Below are 10,898 nucleotides of genomic sequence, written 5' to 3' on the forward strand. Positions count from 1 at the left end.
AACAAGATACTCTGGAAGATTAAATTATTTCCTATTTCTCTATCTTTCATCCGTAATTGTTCTAACTATATATGTAAAGGAAGGACATGAGATTCATATTTTCTTAGTGTACCCATTGGAAAGCTGCCAATTTTGTCAAGATCTTATTAAGATAATTAAGGGGGAAAGCCCAACCATCATGAATGCTTTATCTCCTTTGAAAATGTTTAAGGTATGAGTAGACATCAAGTCAGGCTCTTCTCCCAAAAAAGACCATGACATAAAAGTCAATGGACATTTTCAGCTCAGCCTCTTTCTTTTGGCACTGCTGAAGGCTTCCTGTCATCATGGTTAATGTTCCAAAAACCCACCCAACTTTCTGTAAGAAGTGTGACAAGTGCCAGCCTCACAAAGTAACACAGTACAAGAAGGACAAGGATTCTCTTTACTCCCAGGAAAAGCGTTGTTATGGAAGAAAACTGAGTGGCTATGGTGGTCAGTCTAAGCCAATTTTCTGGGAAAAAAAGCTAAGACTACAAAGATTGTACTGACTTGAATGTGTTGAGCCCAACTGCAGATCTAAGGGAATGCTAGCTATTAAGAGATGCAAACATTTTGAACTGAGTAGAGATAAAAAGAGAAAGGGGCAGGTGATCCAGTTCTAAGTTCCAACTTCTATTATGAAGACAGTAACATCATGATGTCTAAGTTCCATTTTTTTTATAAAGACAAAAATATCTTTAGGCCAAATTCAAATAAATAAATAAATAAAAGTCAGTGGAGCATTCCACAGTCTTTGAAAATCTGAGAACATTTTTTAGGGAAATTGGTTGTGTTCTCAGCCACTTATACACCAGAAGAAGTCTGGCATCAATTTTAACCCACTGTCCAGGGATTTCCACCTTGATTTAGTTCTGAAAGATGACTAGATGAACCTAAAGATACTTTAACACCTAAAGTTCATTCATGAACAATGGAGATTCCATTTCTGAATAAGTCCTTTGGTAACTCAATGCCCATTTCTTAACTCTCATTAAAATGGCTCAAAACTATCAGCTGCTCTTGTTCATACTAAGTATTGTACAGATAAGTGTTTACCTTGTCTGTAGCTCTTATGTGTATGTAATATATATGCATATTATATATATATATTATATGTGCTGTGAGTACCAAATAGCCAGTGGGTCAATTGCATCCTTAAAAATATTTCACTTTCCTGAACAGCAACTAAACCCCAATGTAGATTAACATTCACTGATGTATTTGAAAGAAAGCTACTCATGCTTATAAAAAAATCTTTTTAAATATGGTGAGTGAATCAAGATGGAGTGAAATAGAACACGCAGTACTTTGAGTAGGCCATGTCTAATATAGATATTACAAACAGAATAAACTATACAGGGGTCAGAAAATTACCACAGAACACCCCAGAAGTGAGGGAGCATACCTAACGAGGGACTACATGTGGATGGATGTACTCTCCAAGTCTGGGGCTCAGACTTCATTGGAAAAGATGTTGGAATCCACTGGATAGCCCAGGTGTTGGCCAGCTTCCCCAGCCTGACACACAACCAGAGCATCAGAAAACTTCCGTCCATATTACAGGAGCTAAAATTGGTGTACATGGAATCACAGCCAGAATTTCTCCAGGTTTCCTATGGGCTGGGACTAACAGAAAGAGGACTATAGCAGGAAATGGCCCCTCCAAAGTGCAGAGCCACAAGTGAGAAGTGATCTGTTGTAGTGGCTGCACGACTTCCTGGGAATCCACTAGCACAGTGGTAGCGATGCTGGTCAGGAAGCCATCCACAGGCTTGCCACTGAAACTCAAGGAGTCTTAGTACCCTGGGTGTCTCCCAGATGTGCGATCCGAAGCCACACTTTGAGTACAGAGAAGCATCTGGAAGCACATTGAAACCAGGAGGAAAAACTCCTTCATCCTCAATGTTCTTCCAGTGCCCTCTGCTGACAAAGTATAACATCATGCCAACTGCCCATGAGAAACATTTACAGAGCCCACCTCCATTATGACAAAGCATTTAATGAGGAGTGGAATGGAAGCCATCAGTCACTAAAGTGATGGTCAGAATACCCTTTCAGATATTCAGTTTCCGTTTTCACTCTTCTAACATTAGAACCCATGCACCAACGAATTTCTAAACTTCCACCTGATGAGAGCCAGCTATCCTACATCCAGCAATGACCTTACTTTGACCTTTTCCACAAATGAAGAGAGGTATAGCCCAATCCTCACTGCATCCATTACTGATTATGCAAATTATTTTTCACATTCCTTCATTATTCCACTGAATAGATCATTACTTGACTAAGTTATACATTTAACCTCCACCAACAAATATAGAAAAGTAAATAGGAACAAAAGAAAGAAAAATACAGATAGTATATGTTAATAGTGTCAACAGAAATATTTGCAAGAATACTGTGGTGCGTGTTTCAGTACCCAGTGGATGATACTGATAACTTCCTTCTGCTGTTATCTAGCTCATATTTGCCTTGATGCTTGCCAAAAACCCAGCTTCAACTAATGGTAAAGAAATTTTCACTCTCAAAGGATCTGAGCCTTGATCATCATCCTGCTTCTTATTAGTTTTGCTTTAGTGCTCAGTTTATTTCTACTTAAGCATGAAGTATTAAGAGGCACCCAAGAAAATGAACTATATATCAGACATTGTTTTTCTTATATTTGTGATAACAATTTCCCCTTGGTAGTTGGAATCAATCATTTAGCCAGAAAAGTAACTCATGTTTTCCTTTTGGACTTCATGGAGTTTGAACATGAGGCTTCATGCTTTTTAGGCAACCACTCAAGCATGGGAACAAGTCCCCAGCCATTTTTTGCTCTCTTGGGAAGGGGTTTCCTTGAACATTTTGCTCAGGATCATATAGAACCACAATCTCCTCAGTTTCTCACATAGTTAGAATGGTAAGCATATACACTGTACCCAGCTATTAATTGAGATAGAATCTCAGGGCTTTTCTGCTAAGGGTTGGCCTTACATTCTAAGCCTTCTAATCTTTGCCTCCAAAGTAGCAAGGATTATAGGTGTGAGACAGCAGCATGCTCTTTTCAGAAGCATAAAGAGCACAAAATGGCCAAAGGGTAGTCTCAACCTTCTAATTCAGGGGAATCATTGTGTGCAATGATTGAATTATCCCTTATGTCACAATTCCTTGGTGACTAATATAGACACATAAGCAAAACTCAAATTTTCAAACATAGGAATTTAAGTGTGATCCAATGCAACAGCAATACTCATAATACACTATGTCTGAAATGAACTTTACAGTGTAAGGAGGTGTGGGGGGGAGAAAGGAGAGAAAACATGGGAGCAATTAACAATGTTTGACAAGAATTGTACTGATTTCCTTTTTGTAACTGTAACCCCTCTATACATCACCTTTACAATAAAATTAAAAATCATAAAAATAAAATTCTATGAAGAACTTATTTTATATTATTTTGAGGACAATTCTATCCCTTGATTCCTGAGCCCATATGCTTTGGCTTTAAAAAAAAAAAAGACATCCTCACATTATAGTCCCATTTTAGTGTATTTTCTTCCAAATGGTATAAAAAATGACCAACATAATAATCCATGTCTCTGTTAACATAGGTAGACCACTTCTGAGTGATGGAAAACATGGTAAGATTAATTCATCAGCCTTCACGGATGCATTTCTTCTGCGTTGAAATGAGTTCCTGGATCATACACAATTCTGTGTAGAATACAATTAAGTGGGCAAGCTATTCTGTGACTTCAGTGCTAGCAGAAGGAATGAAGGTAGGAAAGGTAAATCTGTATTCAAAGTATTTCTATATCAAGTCTCTTCCCCTACAGAATACGTCCAATGAAATTACCGAAGTTTGTCTGACTTGCTAAAAATGGAACAATACTGGAGATATAGTGTTTCTCCACTGATGTAAGACTTAGCACTCAGCAGTGGCATTAGTTAGGTGTTGATGTTGAGCCTCTCATGACTTCCAGCCTTCTGTTATGACAACTTCATAACTCTATTGAACAAGCAACAGAGAGGCTAGGGAAAGAAAATAATCAACTACCAACCAACCCGCCATCTTATCTACCTGATTACTAAGAGGGATGCCTCTTAAGAGCATTAGCAATGAAAACAAACACCTTCATAGTTAGTGTACACTCACATACTTATTACTAGACTTCCTTGCCACCGATCTCCAAATCCTATTCCTTCCAAATCCTTGAACTTTTCTTCAGCTAACTTATGAACAAGCACACACAATTTAGTGTACCATTGCGCTTCTGGCTACATATTGCTGACATCAGAGTAAATCTTCAAATTAATCATGCTAGTTTAATGTTAATTATTCATGCAAATTGAATTTGTATCAAATGAATACCACTCTATATTCCATACAGATACGTGATTTCCTAGCTTTTCTTGATACTCTTTTGCCTATTCACTGAGTTCAATCTTACCAGCTGTCATGTTTCAACTTAATATCATGCTTCATCTTCCCGAGAACAGAGTATAAATGTAGACATTACCTTTGTGACTCTTTCCCCCAAAAAGTTCAAAGCAGAAAATACCTGCTCTTGCCAAACCGGCTGAACCACTCCATCTCCTCAAGTGGCGAGGTGACATGCTTCAAAAGTATAATGTATACTTTAATGGCATGAACTTTAACAAATGAGAAGAGAAGGAAAGATTAATTGGAGGTTAAGAATCTCATGAACTTTTCTGCCTAGTCTAATTATGAACCAAAACCTCTGATCTCAAGCTCCTGAACAGCTAGGATTATAGGGGTGAGCCACCAATGACCAATTTCCTTAAGATTTTTTTAAATGGGAAAATGTGATAGATCTTGGGTATTTTTCTTATCATTTTCTCATTTTCTGTGTATTGTATGGAATTTTTATAAATCACTCCCTATAGTATGTAGCCATCTAGATGGTAGAATGTAGTTTGGATTTTTAATAGGGCCTTTCCTTCTTCCTTTCTTTCTTTCTTTCTTTCTTTCTTTCTTTCTTTCTTTCTTTCTTTCTTTCTTTCCTTCCTTCTTTCTTTTTTTCTTTCTTACTTTTTGCCATTCCTGACACTTGAACTCAAGGCCTAAGCACTGTCTGTTCGAAGTTAGCACTCTACCATTTGAGCCATGGCTCCAATTCTGCCTTAAAAAGAAAATGGAGCTCAGAGTCTCACAAACGATAAGAGGCTCAAAAACTTTCCTGCTTGTACTGGCTACAAACTGTGACCCTCAGATCTCTCAACCTCTAGAACAATCTGCAGAAACTGATACTTAACAGTCAAGATAGCGGTCCCTGTGGCATTTAACAAGCAACCGCTCTTCACAAGTATTCCCAGTGGTCTTAACCACAGCCATTTATTAGATAGCTTTAGACAATGCCGAAACTGTGTTTCTTTTGGCTAACAAATAAAATCCCAGATGCCAAGGTGCAAAGATTTGTTCTTTGGTAGTAGCTACAGCAGCTGTCTAGTTGGCATACTCTTTAGAAAGCTCTGAAGTTGCCTAGGATACAGACTTCATAAACCCAATCCTGCAGAGCCTTTAAAAGACTTTTTTAAAGTATAAAATCCAAATCGACATTAAATTAGCAACATATCTTCTTACATATATATGTGTATATAGATAGACATATATATATATATATATATATGACCAATTGATTTATAGATCTCTGGACAAATCATATAAGGAATAATATAAAATATTAGACTATGAATTGCAAACATTTGTTTGTGACAAAGACAATATGCATTAGTTTGGAAGTACAGTTTTAAGGTTCATTCACCCCCTCTCTATTTTTTGTTGTTTTGCAATACTGGGGTTTTAACTCAAGTCTCATGGATGCTAGGCTGGCACTTTACCACTTGCTCAGCTCACAACCTTTGTAATTTGTAGCTAATGACCAGAACCCTCATGCCATTAACTTCCATTACTGATCAGATACGTTGGGGGCATCTGTTAACTTTTAGCTGTGAGTATAAGACATGCCGGTGAGTAGTTCTTATACTCTAAGACAGGAGAAAACCTAAAACAGGCAGATTCCTGGTATTTTCCACTGAGGAAATGTCTTTTGAAGGTTCACTAGGCCTTCGAGAAAGGGTCAGACAGATCCTCCCCCAAGTAAGCAGATTTCCCATTTCCCTGTGAGTAGCACTTAGCATGCTGAGTTGTTTGAAGGGGCAGATGGCAGACCATGTACCATTATGACCAATACAGCATTGCTGCTTGTGCTGAAGAGTCCCAAGTCAGTTAAGCTTCCCTGCCACCTCAGAGATGGCACTGTTCCTGAGACCCTTTATGACTTCGCTACACGGATTATATATTTCCAGTGTCAAGAAAAAAAAGCATTACAGGGCTCTTGGATAGAAAGATCAACTTCAAAGCTTCTGACTTCATTTTAGGAGAATTCTGAATTGTAAAGGCCTACTGCCAGGAACAATATAATCAAGGTTTTAATTAAATAATAAAATATCTTCAAGTTTAAAGTTTTTAGTACTTGGTTGAAGTTTAGATTATTCTAAAAGGGATAAATCTTCTTTCTCACAAAATGTATTTTGTAAGTTATTTTACTGGTAAAATGAGGCCCTTCTAAATTTGAATGGTGGTTCATTCATTTTAACTGTAGCTTATTTCATTAATATGGTGTCAATGAAATAAATTTTCAGTGAATACCTGAAGTTTTTAAGATAAACATCTAAGAACATACAAAACAATGACCAGTGAAATGCATTATGTATATATATAGGCAATTTTAAATATATATATATATTTTTTACAAAGGAGTTACTGTTCAATGTATCAGTTTATATATCTGGTACATCTTAATATCATCCCCTTCATCATTTTCTCTTGATCTTCCCAGCTCATCCTCTCCTTTCAATTTTCTAAGCTTCATAGGATATGCATTATGTATATGGCTTCATTCTGTCTTTACCTTTCTCTTCATTAAAATGTTTTTGTAAGCTGATAAACATAACAACGTAGAGGCAAAGTTTAAAATACTTTTATCATTACTGTGTTTTTCCATTGGTAGAGCAAATACAATATGATATGGTGGCGAGACTGAAGTACATTGACACTGTGGAAAAAAAATTAAACATTAACCAAAGAAGCATGCCTTTTATAAGGTGAGTATAGTTATAATAAAAAAGTTACAAAATAATTTTATGAAAATTCTTTAAGAAGAAGCATTCAGATACTACTAGTGTATCTTCTTTGCATAACTATTACCATTCCTAGAAATAGGAAAAATACAGCTGTTTTGGATCATTTTAGAGACAAATGACTGGAAACTTCAGTTATATCCCTGAATAATGCACGTCTATCTCATCTAACTGGACAATTGCCACATATTTATATTTGTATATTCAGATAATCTGTGAGAAGAATGCTCTACCTAAGATTTGCAAGATAGTTTGTGGTGAGATTGTTAGCCTGGAGTTCTGTCTCCCAAAATCATCAGTAACTATCTTGTTAATAACAAGGAAAAGCAACTATTCACACTACATTAAGTCCACATTTAAGAGAAGAAAATGCCATTCATTTTCAACTTCATATTCTCCACTCAAAAACATAAGCAAAGTATTGGACAGGTACATATTTCTTTCCTGAAGTTGTTGAGGTGGCTATTGTGTGGTTGCTCTGCATAATTGGTTTGATATGGGTATTTGCTTACATAGATTAGATTCGGATTATTTTTTTTTCCTTTGAAGCTGAAGCTGTTTTCATTCACACTTGGGGTCCTCCATCTGTCGATAAAGCCTGTTAGCTCACCACCTCACTGGCTCGGAGGTGCTAGTTTTCCATCTGGTAAAACCCCAAAGAGAACCCTAGAGTCGGAGAAGCATGAATCCTGTGGGCGCTGTCAACCCTAGCCCTATGTCTCCAAAGAGAGAGAGTCGCTTTGAAAGGCAGTAAATGTTTAGTTCCATACAATCCAAACATGTGCACAGTTTTCTAGGTACAAGAAAAAAGATACCTATTGGTAGTTTAGGCAAGACATTGAGCTAAGCTGTTGAATAAAATGTCTGTCTGTAGTGCCTTCTCACTTTTTAATTCTTCCTTTCTCCCATTTCTACTTACTTTTAGACTAACAAACAATGAGATTTCATTTGAATATTTGTATATTGTCTCAAAATATTAATTGATATGTTAGGATGAGTTAAGAAGTAAAGATAAATAAAATAATGGCTGGGACTAAAAGAACGATTAAAGAATGATTCTCAAAAATCTATGCCACTACTGCTACGCTTTCAAGGGTGAGTTCTAGACAGACAACAATTTATTTCAAAAAGAATATAGATATAGGTGTTCACAGCATTTAATATTGCAATACACCACAGTACCATTTCAGAAATAGAAAACAAAACTCTGAAAGGCTGTGGAACATAGAATAACTGTTTTATAACTGGAAGGAATTGTTTAAATAGATGGATACTATTTTAGCCACTTACAAATCATTTTGTTGTGGAAGTTTTCATATACATATAAAAGTAGAGAAAAATTAGTTTTATTGTATCCCTTGTCCAAGATCAAACAATGATCAACATACTTCCAATTTTGTTTAATCGATGACTTCAATAGTATATTTCTCAAACAGACGTTAGACATGTCATTTCATTTACTAATTTTTAAAAATTATATCTCTTAATGAGGAGAGTCAAATATCCCTGATTCTGTCACATATATTGTATATTTCATAGTATAATAATATAATATAATAATATAGTATATTACATGTATATATGCATATGTATATATGTATACATAAAATATGTGTATATGAGTATATAATGTATATAAATATGTAAACAAATATAAAATGTATGTGAATATGTATTATATACTATAAATATATATGCATATTTGTTTATATATAGCACATGCATGTGTATTTTTACATATATTGCATGCATATTTTTATATATTTCACACATACTTATGTGTATACAATAGATGTATGTATGTGTCTCTCTAAAGAACCATGTCCTGAGACTCTTCCATATGCAAGAGCATCCTTCATGTTATATTTTAGTTTGTTTTGTGCCAGTATTGGGGCTTGAACTTAGAGCCTAGACTGTGTTCCTGAACTTCTTTTGCTCAAGGCTATCACTCTTCTACTTGAGCTCCATTTCAAGACTTTTTCGGTAGTTTATTGGAGATAAGAATCTAATCGGCTTTTTCTCCCCCAGCTGGCTCCAGATTTTGATCCTCAGGTGTCAGCCTCTTGCGAAGCTAGGATTACGAGTATGAGCCACCAGCACCTGGCTTTTTGATGTTAATTTTACACATTCCTTTTGCCTAGTATGTCCTGCAAGTTGATAAGGGACCTAGAAGCTTAGCCACATTAAAGTTTAGGTCTGATTTTTTTTTTCTTGACAAAAACGAAGCATAAAAAAAACATGTTCTGTCACCTTTCTGCCTTTCCCTAGCACACAGACATTATCTGATGGTTTTCTTTTGATAATCTTAAGAAGATTTGTTAAAAGGTTCAACTGTGAATGTGATTCATCCATTGGCAAATGCAGTGGAACTTTTAAAGTCATAGATGAACTACCAAAATATAAATTGGCACAGTTTGAAAGCAAATCAAAGGGTTTGGTTTTATTTTTGTATAGACTGCTTTGCTGTTACTATGGGCTGGATTACAAATACTATAAGAGATGCAAGAGCCTGAGGTAACATCGAGTATCCAGGAAGGAAAGCTACTCTGGAAATTCTTTTTAACGTTGTTAGGGAAATGGAAGCTGAATTCCAGTACAGCCCTATATTTACTTCTATGTTTCTAATGCTCTGACAATTGGTATTTTTGCCTACTTACATGACCACCATTTTGCCAGACCAATAGAGTTCTTGGTCTAGGGTGGCTTCGTATTTCCACCAACTAGCCTTCCAAGTATTAAAAGAGGCAGGACACCACTGACCCCAACTGAGAAAGATATTTCCAGAATACTTAATATGCTTTTCCCTTGTTCTAGATTTTTTTTTGCCAGTCCTGGAGCTTAAACTCAGGGCCTGAGCACTGTCCTTTGGGCTTTTTCTTCAAGGCCAGTGCTCTACTACTTGAGCCACAGCACCACTTCTGGCTTTTCTATGTATGTGGTACCAAGGACTAAAACCTGGGCTTCTCTACCACTAGGCCAAACTCCCGGTCCCTGTTCTAGGTTTTGATGGCACAGCAACAAGAACACGTTTATAAAATGTTTCAGAGAAGAAATATGTTAAGTAAGATATATTCAAAAAACTAATGGGCAAATGGTAACTAAGCATAGAAGGCAATGATAATATACAGTGGGATCTTTAAAACAATACTGGAAGTCAAAGAATGGCTCTGCTTAGCACAACTAAAACTTAAAAGAGAGAGCACTATGAACTGCTTCTATTAACTCAAAGTTCTTAAGCAATTGATTTACTATCATCATACGTGACATTAATATATGATATAAGAATTCACTTTAACATCACATAAGGAAACAAAATCTCCCTAAAATGTTGCAAATGAAGCAAGATAACATCAATTTGACATTGTGAGATCTCAAATAGTTTCTTTGTTAAAAGGCCAACCTCATCTTTCTTAACCAATTCCAACACTACGGAATTCTCCCATAGATAAGACATATTAGAAAAAAAATAAGTTTGTAAACAGTATTATTAATTCTTTTACTGCTACATTAAGTCTGGTAAAATGGTATGACAGTTAAGAGACAGTTAGAGAACCTGAATTCAAATTCAAATTTCAAATTCAAATTTCAAATTCAAATTTCAGCTCTGCTATCTATAAGCTCTGTGTCTTAAACATAGACTCTATGTCTCAAGACCCCCAAGATTCTTCTTGGAACACACAATGCATGAATAAAGACACTTCCAAAGGATTATAGTGAGACAAATAATCCTA

General features: G+C 36.0%; 1 pseudogene; it reads left to right on the forward strand.

Moving 5' to 3' along the window:
• Window positions 1–296: 296 nt before the first annotated feature.
• Window positions 297–644, forward strand: LOC150055555 (large ribosomal subunit protein eL42-like; annotated as a pseudogene).
• Window positions 645–10,898: the final 10,254 nt, after the last annotated feature.

This window comes from Megascapheus bottae, chromosome 13 (genome assembly GCF_031878675.1).
Source record: "Megascapheus bottae isolate mThoBot1 chromosome 13, mThoBot2.hap1, whole genome shotgun sequence".
Classification (NCBI taxonomy): Eukaryota; Metazoa; Chordata; class Mammalia; order Rodentia; family Geomyidae; genus Megascapheus; species Megascapheus bottae.